This window comes from Lycorma delicatula, chromosome 7 (assembly GCF_047948215.1).
Source record: "Lycorma delicatula isolate Av1 chromosome 7, ASM4794821v1, whole genome shotgun sequence".
NCBI lineage: Eukaryota > Metazoa > Arthropoda > Insecta > Hemiptera > Fulgoridae > Lycorma > Lycorma delicatula.
The window spans coordinates 35,194,674-35,208,741 of NC_134461.1; the positions used below are offsets into that span (position 1 = coordinate 35,194,674).

The following is a 14,068-nucleotide window of genomic DNA, read 5'->3' on the forward strand; positions in this document are numbered from 1 at the left end:
AAAGCATTACATACAAAAATACTAAAACATCTTCCTAATGACTAAATGCATAAGAATGAAAATAGAAAGATAAAAAAACTAACTAAATTTATTTTATTTTTAAAAAAAATCGTTTGTGATATTTTACGTATGCGAGTAAAACTAAGTAAAAATATTGAAAAATTTACTTTTTCTAATATAATTATCGGTTTTATTTTATAAATTATCTATTTAAAATAGCCGATATACAAAAAAAATATAGGGGATCTAATTTTTTATAATATTTCTTGGAGAAAACTCTTGATTAAAGGCTAGAATCACAGAGCAACGTGGACAGTTTTAGTTGTGCGTAAGACTCATAGATTGATTTCCTATCTTGCTGCATTACAGCTCTTTTAACAAAGACGCCAATTCCTGAACTGAGAGACTTCTATGTTTTTCTGTTTGATAAACGTGAATCTGTAGTTATAGTTCAACGTGCGTTCCGTAGAAAAATTAATTGCGATCCTTCGAGTGACAATAACATTTGCCGATGTTAAAATCGATTTGAAACGATCGGATATTTGTGTACAGGAAGACCGAGGCTGTCTGAAAAAAAATATTGAACGTGTTAGGAAGTCTTTCCTCCATAATTCTAAAAGAAAATTGTTAGGAAGGCCAGTCGTCAAAAAACAATGCCGGTGATGACAGTATGGAATGTTTAAAGGAAACGTATACATATGATCCATATCTTTAACAGTAATTGTAAGGTTTGAAGATTACCGATGAAGTTGTACGTTGTCGTAAATTTCAACTTCACGATTGAAATGTTATAGCATGAAGATTACAACGACTTTGTTGATCGTATTGTGTTTAATGATGAATCAACATTTCATTATAATGGAAAAATTAACACACATAATATCCATATCTGATGGTCAGAAAATCTCCATGAATTCTTGCAATACAAAAAAGTAACTCCTAATATTTAATATATTATGTGAGATATCTCAACGGAAAATTTCAGGACCGTTCTTTTTCGGTGAAGTAAGCGTAACAGGAGTTGCTTTCTTAGATATGTTTTGTACGCGGCTCTTCCTCAACAGCAAAATGGACCTGAGAATTTTATTTGGTAAAACAATTGTGCATCTTCTCACTGGCATAACTGAGATGGGATAAAAGACGATTTCCCAGACCACTGGATCGGTCGGCCTGAACCCCTTGTTTGCGGTAGTCTCCAAAGTCACACAATTTCATCCCAAGTGATTTCTTTTTCCTTTAGGGTTTTATAAAGGATTTTCTTTATGTACATCCGCTACCTACTGTTCTATCCGATTTGAGTCAGAGATTTGAAGCAAGCTTCGCTTCCATTATTGCAGATATACTCATTAAAGTGGAACGAATTCTCCTATCGATTAAATGAATGCCGCTTGACGAAAAGTGCTTATAGTGAACAATTTTCGTTAAAAAACTGTAAGAGTTCTTCTTTCATTTTGTTCCTGATTCATTACTGTAAATCAAAATTAAACAGCTTTAAAATATTAAACAGCAGCTTTTTTGATATTAAACAGCTTTAAAATCTCTTAGAATCATTCTTTTATCACATGTTGATACGTTTCGGAAGTACTTCATTGTCAAAATTTATTGTACTGGTACTTTCAAATTTCTTTTAATCTTTATATAACGTTTAATCAATGCCCTTCCCTATATTTGACGTCATACATTATCTGGCCTTCTTCTTGTTTATTTGTTATTAATGGTTATACTTATCTTTTCATTTTCATTTTATTTATCTTTTTTCTGTTTTCAATAAAGTCCTTTTCAAGACTTTATTGTTTTCAAGGACCTATTAGGTATTTATAGGTATTTTCAAGGATGAACGTATGCATCCCTGTAAGGTTTTCATTTAAAACAAATGGTCTCAGAATTTTATCATGAATAAACCACACAAAACATTAACGCGAAATCTATATTGAAAACTAGTTTCCACAGTACCATATGTATTGCCTTCGCTGCATAAATGACTATTTATAGAATTGAAGACTCCGTTTTTCATAAAAGTAACTTCATGTCCGTAAAATTGAATTTACTTTGTCAGCGTTGTCTAGAATCCAATGACACAAGTTTAACCTCTGGGTGTAATCTGTTGGCAGCAAATTTGGAACCTTCTACAGGCGGAAAGGATAAAGATTTCATTTCCATAGGTGCGCCACACTTTATTTTTTGACAAACCATGCGACAAGAAATTTTTCCTTGTTCTAGTGCATGGGCTACGCTGAATATACTGAATCACACGATGATTAGACAGCATTCAACAGAAAAAGAACACGTAGGAAATGACCCTTTATTTCATAAATATTGATATACCGAATAATGTTTAAAAATAATTCTATTAGGTACAGAAAGAATCCGGGACCTCCGGATGGTAGCGTCTCGGCCTTTCATCCGGAGGTCTCGGGTTCGAATCCCGGTCATGCATGGCAATTTCACACATGTTACAAATCATTCACCTCATCCTATAAAGCAATACCTAACGGTGGTCCTGTAGGTTAGAAAAAAAAGGTACAGAAAGAATAGTACGACTTTCTGTCTATTATTAATTTGTGTTCCTTCAATAAAAGACTGATTTTTAAAAGTTTCTATTTTCTTTTTATTGGCTGTATTTACATTAATTTTCCCAGAATTAAATTTTCCACATTTAATAATCATTTAACAAAGGTATTCTACTACAAACCTAAAAAAAAATAAAAATTGTTTTTCTACACCGAATTTTGTGTTTTACGTCAGACATTTTGAAAACTACTGATTTCACAATTCTGGGACCTGTTTTATCCTACAGGGTGTCCCATATAAAACGCAACCCATCAATCACTCATTCATGATATTTCAAAATTCAAGCTTACTCCCCTACTCGTTACTGAAGTGGACTCGTCCAACATCTGAACATCGCGGCGACGCAGTAGAAAACTACCGATAGTAACAACAATGCAATCATAACGTTCAGTGTATTGTTAGAGACAAGATGGTGTTTTCACTAGATGAACGTGTTTTTATTGCTGAGAATCGTAATTCAATACGAAATCAGCGGTTCCAGTGCAAGATTTGTTTCGCCATAAGTACCCAGATAAACCAGTTCCTAACAAAACATCAGTATTAAGGTTAGTCGCAAAATTTAGAGAGACCGGTTCTGTTAATAACAAGGAACACAAAAGATCTGCGTCAGTGTTGAATACAGATACAGTCACTGAAATCAAAGATCGATTACTCGCCTCGCCTAATAAATCGATCAGACGTTTGTCTGCTGAAATTAATTTGTCTAAATCAACTGTTCATCGGGCGACCAAACGATTACAATTACGACCTTATCGCATTCAAACGGTTCATCGACTTCTTGAGCCCGACAAAGAAAAACGACTACAATATTGTCAATGGTTCCGTCGATTTCTGCGTGAGGGAATTAATGCTATGGATTCGTTATTTTTCACAGATGAAGCACGGTTTCATTCGGATGGCTACATAAACAGCCAAAACAGTAGAATTTGGAGTGCTGAAAATCCCCAAGTTTATCACGAAAAACAATTAACACCCGCAGAAGTTGGGCGTGTGTTGCGCGATATCGCGGAAGAAAATAATCGCTCCTATTTTTTTCGAGTACACCATTAATGCAGAACGATATCAGGATATTTTATTTCAGTTCATCGCACTCTTAGAAGAGGAAGACAGACACTGCTGGCTACAACATGACGGTGCGACATCGCACTACGCAGGTTCAACTTCTGATTTCGTTGAAGAATTCTTTGGTAATTGTGTTATCGGTCGAGGCTTGTGGCCACCAAGATCTCCAGACTTGACTGCGGCGGATTTTTTTCTACGGGGTTACCTCAAAGAAAAAGCCTACAGCAACAAACCAGGAACACTTGAACAATCGAAAGTCAATATTGAGCAAGCTCTATTAAATATCCAGCCACAAACTTTGAAAAAAGTTGCAAGAAACGCTGTAAAAAGAATCGAAGCTTGTATTCAAGAAGATGGCGGCCACTTCCAACATTTACTCTAAATTTAAGGTAATGGATGGTAATAATAAAAATTACATTTACATTTACAGATGCCTTTTTATTATTTCAATACCTACCAATATAAGGTTGGGTTGCGTTTTATATGGGACACCCCCTGTATTTCCAGCTCAAATTAAATTAGAAATCACCAACTTCAGTCCTTAATTTTGGTCCTAAAAATTACAGTAGAGCTTCATTTTATTAGAAGAGCTGAAATCCTGGCGAAATATTTCGCTAGCTGTAATTCGAAAACAAATCGTTTCCAGATCTATGTTTATTATGAACTTTTTTTATTACTTTCACCAGTAAAGCATGTCCTGAAAGTTTCTCTGTTTCTTCATGGGGACACCATGGGACACCGTTACCTTATTGTAACGGAAAGATTTTGAACAGATATGCAAATTACTTCAATTTTTTTAGGTATTATACCTAATTTTTTATTACTTCAAACAATTATCAAATTGAATTTATACCAATAATTTATCAGCATCGTTAAAATATAATTATTTAAATTAGACCAAGAAAAAGGAAACAGATGATAAGATATCACCTATCTAAATAAAAGATATAGGTCATATAAGTAATTATAATAATATACATTGTATAATTATAGTTTATTAACTACTCTGGTTTATCATATGTGTATGTGCGTGTATAAGCTTAATTAACATTTTTATTCGACCCTGCTCTCAGAACATCCTGATATTAAGGCACGTGTTATTTTTTTTAACACATAACAAATATCAATATCCTTCTCGTGTATGTTGTAAGTGACTACTACGGAAAAGAATGATTGAGTGCTCTTGAGGTGAAAAGAAATTAGAATTTGAAAAGAATAACATATTTTTTAGAACTCTATTCATATTATTATGTTAGTATAATTGAACTGATATACTCGCATGGGATGATACTTTAATTTTTTTTTTATATTATAAATAAAGGCATTTATATATTTTCAGCACAAGTTAAAATAATGCAAGCATTATTTCATTCCATACCTTTTTATAAATAGAGTTACGAGAATAAATAAGTATTTAATAATTTTGGGAAAGCTACATCTTAATCGTTAAAAAGTAGATTTCACTGGTTTTAGTGTATACCTAAAACAAGAATGCTCTTTTAAGCATAGAATAATAAGCTCACGGCAAAAATATATCCTGTCAGACTTATTAAACGTTCTAAATCGGAATGGAATCATCAATTGTTCCCTATATTTAAAAAGTCCTTTGTAACGGTCTCTCTTTTATTTTTCCGTTTTTGTACTTCATCCTTCAATAGTATGAATCCTTTATCTCCCCTAAGAATTTTCCAACTCTTTCTCACTCTTACTGTTTCATTTCTCAACATTTCGAAAACATATCTCATTCTTGTAAATTTCCCATCAAATCCCTCTTACGAATTCTTACCAACATCGTCATCACTGTACTTATTCCTTTTTTATCTTCTTTAATATCTCCACAGTAATTCATCCATTTCATGCTAATAAATCTTCATTTTGTCCTCATATTGTACTATAGAATTTAATATTTCTTAACAGAAGTTGAAGGATAATAAAAATTATCTTTCTCCCATGCATTTTCCCAACGTAGGTGGAAAAGCAACGTTTAGATAAATAATACCTCACAACTACTGTGTTAAAGCAAATTGTAAAATTATTTACAACAAAAGATTGAATATTAAGTTCTTTCCCTACAGTACATCACGTACTTCAATTTTTCTTGTGGCTGTGACCGAATCTGTAAAAGGTAGCAATCAGAGTTCCTTTCTTTCAGAACAATGATGTTCACTACAAAACCAGCATATCTATGTGAACAAAATGAAGTTGTCACTTGTACGTAACATTATGACCTCCGTGCGGAGTGGTAGTTTTCGGTCGATTAATCCGGAGGTCCCGGGTTCGAATCTCGATAAGACATGGTCTTTTTCATAAACTACAAAATTTCTATTTCACATTCTAACGGCACAAGATTTTCTGGCTTTTGAGATGAATTAATCGTATAAAAAAGCTTACAACAAAGTTGTGATTTTTTTTTGGTAATGGTTATTTATTGTTATATGGTGGAAAAATAGTCATACATGAAAAAAAATTAACGCGAGGGTGAGGATAATTTATGATGTAGTTCTATTGTAAAATTATAATTTTATGTTTAAATAAATCAAAAAAGGTTTTAAAAATAAATTCAGTATTTTTTTATTCCCTCCTCCAAAGTCAATTACCAAGAAATGTTTTTTGAATTCTACTGAATAATGTACAACTAATAAAAAGTTACCTAAGACTTCTTTTTTGAGGGTGGGGGATGAATTATAATGAAATTCTATTCTAATATTATAACTAAAAGTTTTATTACTAAAAGTTTTAATAAAATTAAAAGTAACAAAACCAAAAAAAATGTTGAAAAAAAAACGATATTTTTAACTTTGATCGTCTCTCCCAACCCCAATATTAGCCCCAAAGTACTGTTTTTTGGGTCACTTTCCCCACTAACTACTATACCTAGAAAGAAATTTTTAAAAATTCCGTTAAAAAATATGCAATAAATAAAAAGATATCTTTTTTGATATATGAGAAAGAGGGGATAATGAAGAAAAACATTTTAAAAAATCTGATGTGAGTAATACATGACTTCCTTGTACGCCAATTAAATTACACATATACACATTTTTTTAAAATGAAAGTACATAAAATTTTATTTCATTAATAACATCTGATATTTTTTCATATATATTAGTAAATATGTAAAACAAATTGTTGGGGATGTAGGATGTAGAGGGTATACTGAAATGAAACGACTAGCACTAGATAGGGAATCTTGGAGAGCTGCATCAAACCAGTCAAATGACTGAAGACAAAAAAAATATATATATTATTAAAATTTTTATTTTTATTGAATTATTATTTATCGTAAAAAAATTTTTACAATTAGAGGTTAATAATTATTAATAAACCAATATAAATTAAATTTTTTTTTAATTTAAAAAAATTAACAAAAAAAGGAGATGAAGTCTGATTCGAACAGATGTGCCTTCCCCCAAATATTTCATTAATTATCATTTTATTTGGCTATAACTCTGGAACCAATGAAAATAAGACCACTTATGATATGTTGTGAAAAGCTCTCAATGAGGGCTTATTACTGAAGTTAAGAAAACATCCAAAATCCAAATTGCTTTGGATTTTGGGCACTTTTAGTTCAGTCGATTGCAATCAACGGAGGTATACAACTAGATGTTACAACATCTAAATCCAAAATTTCAACATCCTACGGCTAATCGTTTTTGAATTATGCGAGATACATACGTACAGACGTCACGCCGAAACTAGTCAAAATGGATTCACGGATGGTCAAAATGGATATTTCCGTTGAAGTCTGAAAACCGACATTTTTTGTGATCGCATTACTTCCTTTACTTCGTACAAGGAAATAAAAATGTAAGAAAACATGCACGCATGTACTGAGCATAATATAAAATGAATGTCTGCAAAGTTTAGAGAAAATTTATCCCCAAAATTCCCATCACACCCTAGAAATATTGACTCCAAAATTTTATTAATAAATTGGCCCATATACACGTTACAAAATTTCATCAAAATCGGTTCATCTAGTCAAAAGTTATTAAACTTCAAACATGCCAACACACATACATTCATACAAAAGAACGTTACCCCCCGTTATTGTTTTTGGGGCCATAAAATGCCGAGATTGCAAAAAAACCATACCACAATTGTCAACTGATCGTCCTTTTCTTTTTCGAACTTAACTCTAGAACTACGATGTCAGGAAAGTAACAATATCCTTTGAGCTGTAAACTGGAGGAAATTGAGATGAATGGAAAGAATGTTCTTAGAAGCACGTTTAAATATCCGTCCACTTGCATTACCATTCATTTAATATGATGAATTGTTCCAGGATGAGGAAATGGGAAAGGTATGCTTCATACTGACCCGCCAAAACGGTGAGGAGGAAGTATTCGTGTAAAATAATAGCAGAAATAGTTTGTTGGGTACTTTTTCTGATTTCCTTTGTATCAGTTTCTTACTTAGAAGTTAACAAAATTAATAGTTACTTATTTACATGCAATTTTAATAATATTAATAATAATAATGATGTTGATATAAGTGAAAATAAAAGAAAATAAACATCTTCTGTAAAAAAGAAAAAAGTTATAATTAAAAAAAAAAAACTGTATTACGAGAAATTTTTCGTAAAAAAAGTAAACATTTAACACAACATTACTAAATAAATAATTAAAAAATAATGAAGTAAGTTAATAAAGAACACTCGTAATCGTACACTGATAAAAAAAAGAAAAAAGTTTATATCACAGATAAATAATTATACCGTTTAAGTTTATAATAAAAACATAACAAAGCTGTTAATAACAAAAAAATAAAAAATAATACTACCTTAATAAACTCTAGTCGGAAGGAAAAGAGAAAAAAATTATAAGTGTGACAAAGAAAAGAGTTTAATTAATGATACTTAGAAACTGGAGTGAATGGCATGACATTCCAGTCAGTTCTATAGTAATGAAAACGGGTTTTGATAAAGTTGTACAATAAATAAATTTCTCAGAATTTACAATGTAACTATATAATATACCTTTTAAAACAATTTAATTACAAATAACTATACTAAAATTCATATTAATTAACTTAAAGTAAATAAATTTAAATTATTGATCAAATGTATTCATTTGAAACAATTATTAAAAAAAATTGTACAAGTCGTTAACAATTAGTATGACATTAAAAAATAAAAACTTAATTTATTTTAATTTTTTTAATTAAGAACTTTTGAACGGTGTTATGTATATGAATGATAATTAGAGATTTTTTTTCTCAAACTTTCAAATAAAGAACAAGGCAAAATACATCGAGACAAAAAATCGGGTCAGCGGGAACTTTTCAAATATAAATTACGAAGTTAAAATTTCAATATTTTGTATAAAGTTGATATTTTGTGGTAATTATTCTACTTTTTATAAATAAATAACTTAGAAACTTGACAAAACATCTAGTTTCAACTGGACGTGTAGGCCAATATTATTATATTTACAAAAAAACGTTCCGTTAAATTTTTTCTATGTTGACTATTTCATTCTTTTATCACATGCTGACACGTTTCGGTACCGCTCTATTGTCAAAACTTATTGTACTAGTACTTTTAAATTTTTGTTAATCTTTACATAGCGTTTAGTCAACGTCCCTCCCTATACTTGACGTCACATCTTATCTGGCCTCCTTCTTGTTTATTTGTTATTAATGGTTACACTTAACTTTTAATTCTATTTATTTATTTCCTGTTTTCACAAAATTGAGGTTCTTGAAAAGGAGATCGCTTAGCCACCGGAATTACCGTATTACTTCAGAAGAGATTTAAAGATTTCTAGATTTTCTAAAATGTTCATTCTTATTCCTTTAACACATTTGTTAATTAATTTCATTGATTCTTCCATTTTCATTGGGGTATATCCTTGTTTTATTAAATGCGTTGCATAATTAGAATCTTGTTTTGGTTTTGTCTTGAGATCTTGTTTTAATGAATTTAATTCACGAATATGTTAAACGAATAAGAATGAACATTTTAGAAAATCTATAAATCTTTAAATTCAAAAATAAAATAAAATAAAATTTAGCCATTCAGTCGTGTCCGACCCTTGGCGATTCCATAGGCGTTGACGTTTTTTCCATGGAATTTTCTAGATTTTAGATGCCTTTACAGGGACTCGAACCTTAGAACTCTCAACTTCGAAAATCAGCTAATTTTGTGAAGACGAGTTTAACCACTAGAGTATCCCCGTGGCTTATCTTTAAATTACAATAAAACGATCATAATCGAACAGATTCAAGCGAATTTTCTTTTCAAGAAATTAAATTTATTGGAAACAGGAAATAGATAAATAAAATGAAAAGATAAGTATAACCGTTATTAACAAATAAACAAGAAGGAATATTGTCAAATAAAGGGAGGAACGTTGAGTAAATACTATGTAAAGATTAACAGGAGAGTTCAAGTTGCGCGTCTGATGCGTACGGACGTACTTAACCTCTACACGTGAGTTGTATCAGTTTTACTGTTTATTCATTCGTTTTGTTCTTGCTCCTGTTCTTCTATTATTTTGTTTTCCGTTTTGTTGTGTTCTTTCTCGTTTCATTGAGTATTCTAGTTTAAATTACCTTTTTAATCTGACTTCTCCGTTGCTAGGGCCTATTGACTAGCAACGGTGGGCTGTGGAAAATTTTTCGTTATATAGCATTATATAGCGGATTTTTTGACATTTTCAGGCCCGTTAACATTTACCTTGATTGGGTTCGGCTTGGTTTTTTTGTTTTATCTGTTTCGAACTTTGAAATTTTTGCACGTGGACTGTTATGATGTCCGATCTCGAGGACACTGAATCTGACAGGGGTTGTCATTTGGCCCTTGTGAGTGGCGAAGGGCCGGTGCAGATGGATTTTCCCGTGATTTTCCACAGAGCCGATGAATATGGGCAGCCTGTGCGAGGCATTGGTTTACCCAAGTCGAAGACCCGTAGTTCGTATCTCGCTGCGGCCGTAGATGAGGAATCCGGTCGAGTCGTTGATCCGTCGCCGCTAGTGAGTGGACGTAAATCTGCACGGAGCAAGATATTTGAAAGTAACCGGTAGGTGTCGTTTGCATTTACATTCCCGAGATCATGCAGTTCTTCCGAGGATGAAAGCATGCAACTAGGTTGCGAAATGGATATGAGGGAGGGTGGTACCATATCGGTGGAACTAGGCTCAAACTTAAGAGGTCGAAGCCTTTATCACCACAAAAGCAGGAGTCTACGAAGAGCTCCTGCGCGAGTTGCGTGCATCCTCGAATTTTAAGAGAGGGTTCAAATGAGGACTCACCAGATGTCGGCACTGTGCGCCGAGATGACGGTACTGGACGAGCGACTGATTTGGACTTTTGATCGGTTGTTCAGCTTATGGTTTCACAGATTTCGACGTTGCAGTCGAAACATGGAACGAGAGATTAAGCAGATTGCCGATATCTTGACTAAATTAGCAGGACGGGTGGCGGGAGTCGTTCCGCCCTGCACTAATTTTACAACCAAGTAGTCGGAGCAGGCAGAGGTGTCCACGCGGAGAAGAGGTCGCGACTTAAAAGCGATAATGACCTAGAGTTTTACAGAGGATAAACTGGTTGAGGCGGCGACAGTGAACTGGCCGACCGAGGTTATAAACAAAGTACGCCGCATAACGGATCTGTCAATTGTTTCGGCTGACCGTTTTACTGACTTGCCGGGTATACGGTCCTCCAAGAAACTGTCGCTGTTACAGAAAGGGATCCGGCCCGGTGATGTTGTCGAGGATACCTCGAAGATTCTATGGCGAGACGATCAGTCACTAGCGAGGCGGGTGTTTGGCTTATACTTTGATTCGGCTGCTGAGGAGCAGGCCTCGCTAAGAATTACTCTGCGATCCCTGCGGAATATTAAAAGGGAGTCGTCAGCTCTCGTGTTTTTACTGCCGGGGGGGGCAAAGTTGGACACTGTATTGAACGGCAGGTCTTGTACGTCTTCGGGAGAGCAGGAGACCCGGTCAGCGTTCTTCTCCCTCCCCAAACAGAGTGCTGCTGCTTCAGAGGTTAAGGTCCCGGGAATCAAGATATCAACCACAGTAGTGACTGAGAGCTGCACGATCGTAGTAAAGGCGGCCGGTAAGACATACGCTGAACTGCTGAAAACAATGAAGAATACCGGATCGAAGGAGAAGGCCGGTGCGGTTCTCTCAATCCGAAAGAGGACTATGGAAGAACTCTGCATCCGGATTAAAGGGATGGTAAATTAGTGGATGGCCGGAGTGGGACTCCATCTGTCTCCATCTGCGATAAATTTCTATTTGTCCCAACGGCGAGAAGGCGGTAACAGGTGCCTTTCCCGATTTCGATAGAGGAAGCGATGGTCCAATCACGAGAGGCTGCCAAGTATCTTGGAATGTGGTTGAACCATAGGCGGGTCATTCACTCGTCACATCCAGGAGGTGAGTGAAAAAGTTGGGCAGACTGTCAAGAACTTGGTTAAGTTAGAGTCGACGTTGGAGGGCCTCGTTCGTCGAAGAGGAGGCTGTACGCGCATGTGGAAAACTCTTCTTTATGGCGCTCCAGTGTCTAAGAGACGCATGGCGGTAGGGTGTAACAGAAGACTGTTGGAGGGAGTACAGCGCCGTGTGGCTCTTACGGTGGCGTCGGCATACGCCTCTGTCACGATTGAGGCGGTGCTGGTGGTGACTACGATGTCGCCACTTCAGCAGTTGGTGGTGGCTCGTGCGCAAATTTATCAGGGTATGTCTAAGAACGATGCCAACACAATTGTCTACAGGGATTAGCAAGCCAGGTGGGATGCATCCATGAAAGGGAGGTGGAAACATCGTCTGATCGCGCACATTGAGCCGTGGGCCTAGAGGAAGTTTGGCGAACTGGGATTCTGGCTGACATAATTCCTGACCGGCCATAGGGTATTTCGTTCATACCTGTGTGGACGAAGGCGAGGTAAAGACCCCTTCCACCTTTACTGTCGGTTAGGGACGCCGGAACACGTGATATTCCAGTGCCCGTGGTGGGACGAGGAACGCCGCGTCTTACTGCCGTAATTGGGCATCTCGATATGGGAGCCATCGTTGAAACGATGTTGCGAAATTCGGTGGACTTTGACACTGTGACGGGGTTTGTGTCGGGAATACTGCAGAACTGAAATATTGGGAAGCGATAGGGTGAGGGACAACTCCGTACGGAGCTGCCGTTCGCCCGTGCTAGCACGGGTGGACGGTTGTGATGAACTGCGGGGACTCTCGAGCCCCTGAGCTAAAACACTGAGTTCCGGCGGGGCCGACCCTCCGGGGGTGTCCCTGTTAGAGACGAAGCACGAAGGACCGAGTCCCGGTTGCTGGGTGATGAAGGCCGGGAACGGCATAGCCGGGCCTCGAATTTCCCTCTCTGGAGACTAGAGGCAAAGGCACCTCCCGGAGTCGTGTTCATGCTTAATTGGGGGTCTGGTACCAGGAGGCAGCGGGAAAAAAATTAACAGAAATTTAGAAGTACCAGTACAATAAGTTTTGACCACGGAGCGGTTTCAAAACGCGTCAACAAGTGGTAAACTAATGAAGCTCAGAAAGGTAAACGTACTCAACATAGAAACTATTATGATCTTAGCAGAAAGAATAATAATAATAATTATTATTACTTTTATAACGATCTTTTCCGTTAAATCATTTCTTTTTTTTTAAGAAAAAAAATAATTGTCATGACCAAAGATTTTTAATAGATGTGACATGAGAGGCCCTAAAATGACATACACATTCATAAGAATAACAAAAACTTTTATTAAGAACACTTCTCTATCAACGTTTATTATTGTAAGTGAGAAGTGAGCTTGGTTTCACGTTGCTTTTTTTCGCTCATTCGAATTTATTGCTGCGTGTATCAGCATGCCAATTCCACCGAAACTCAAGTAATATTCAGGTCTAAAGTGATATTTTCTCTTCTACATAGGAATTTGCTGAATAACAAATATCACTATGTTCAGAAAAAAAATTCTCCAATTATACGTAAGCACACAGGGCAGAAAACTTATACAATAGTAGAAACACAGTAATTATGATAAAAACAGGATAAGGTATTAGTCAATAAGTTTTGTTTTAATGCCCAGTTTCTTCCTTAGTAACGATCCTTTAATCGTTACTAATAACAGAATTCTTTAAGAATCCTGTTAATGGGACGTGAAATGGTAAATCCCAACCAAAAAACGGTCATTTCTTTACCTAAGGAACACATCTAATAATGACTTTAGAAAATATTGAATATGGCATTTATGAGGAGTTAGGAAAGTGAGGGATGAAGTGGTTTCCCCACTTTTATGTCTACTCATCCAAATATACAGCTGGATATCAGCATGCTTAGCCACCGAAATGGAGGTAAAATTCAGTTCTGTAACTGTCCTTCATTCTATTCACTACAGAAGCCGGTTTTACAGTGACATAACGATAAAAATATTACTTCACTTAGAGAAAGAAATACTGACTAATGTCA

At 35.3% G+C, this 14,068-nt stretch overlaps 1 long non-coding RNA gene across 1 annotated transcript in view; it reads right to left on the reverse strand.

The window, feature by feature from the left end:
* LOC142328118 (uncharacterized) overlaps window positions 1-14,068 on the reverse strand; it is a 128,669-nt gene that overhangs the window by 27,482 nt on the left and 87,119 nt on the right. The window lies entirely within an intron of this gene.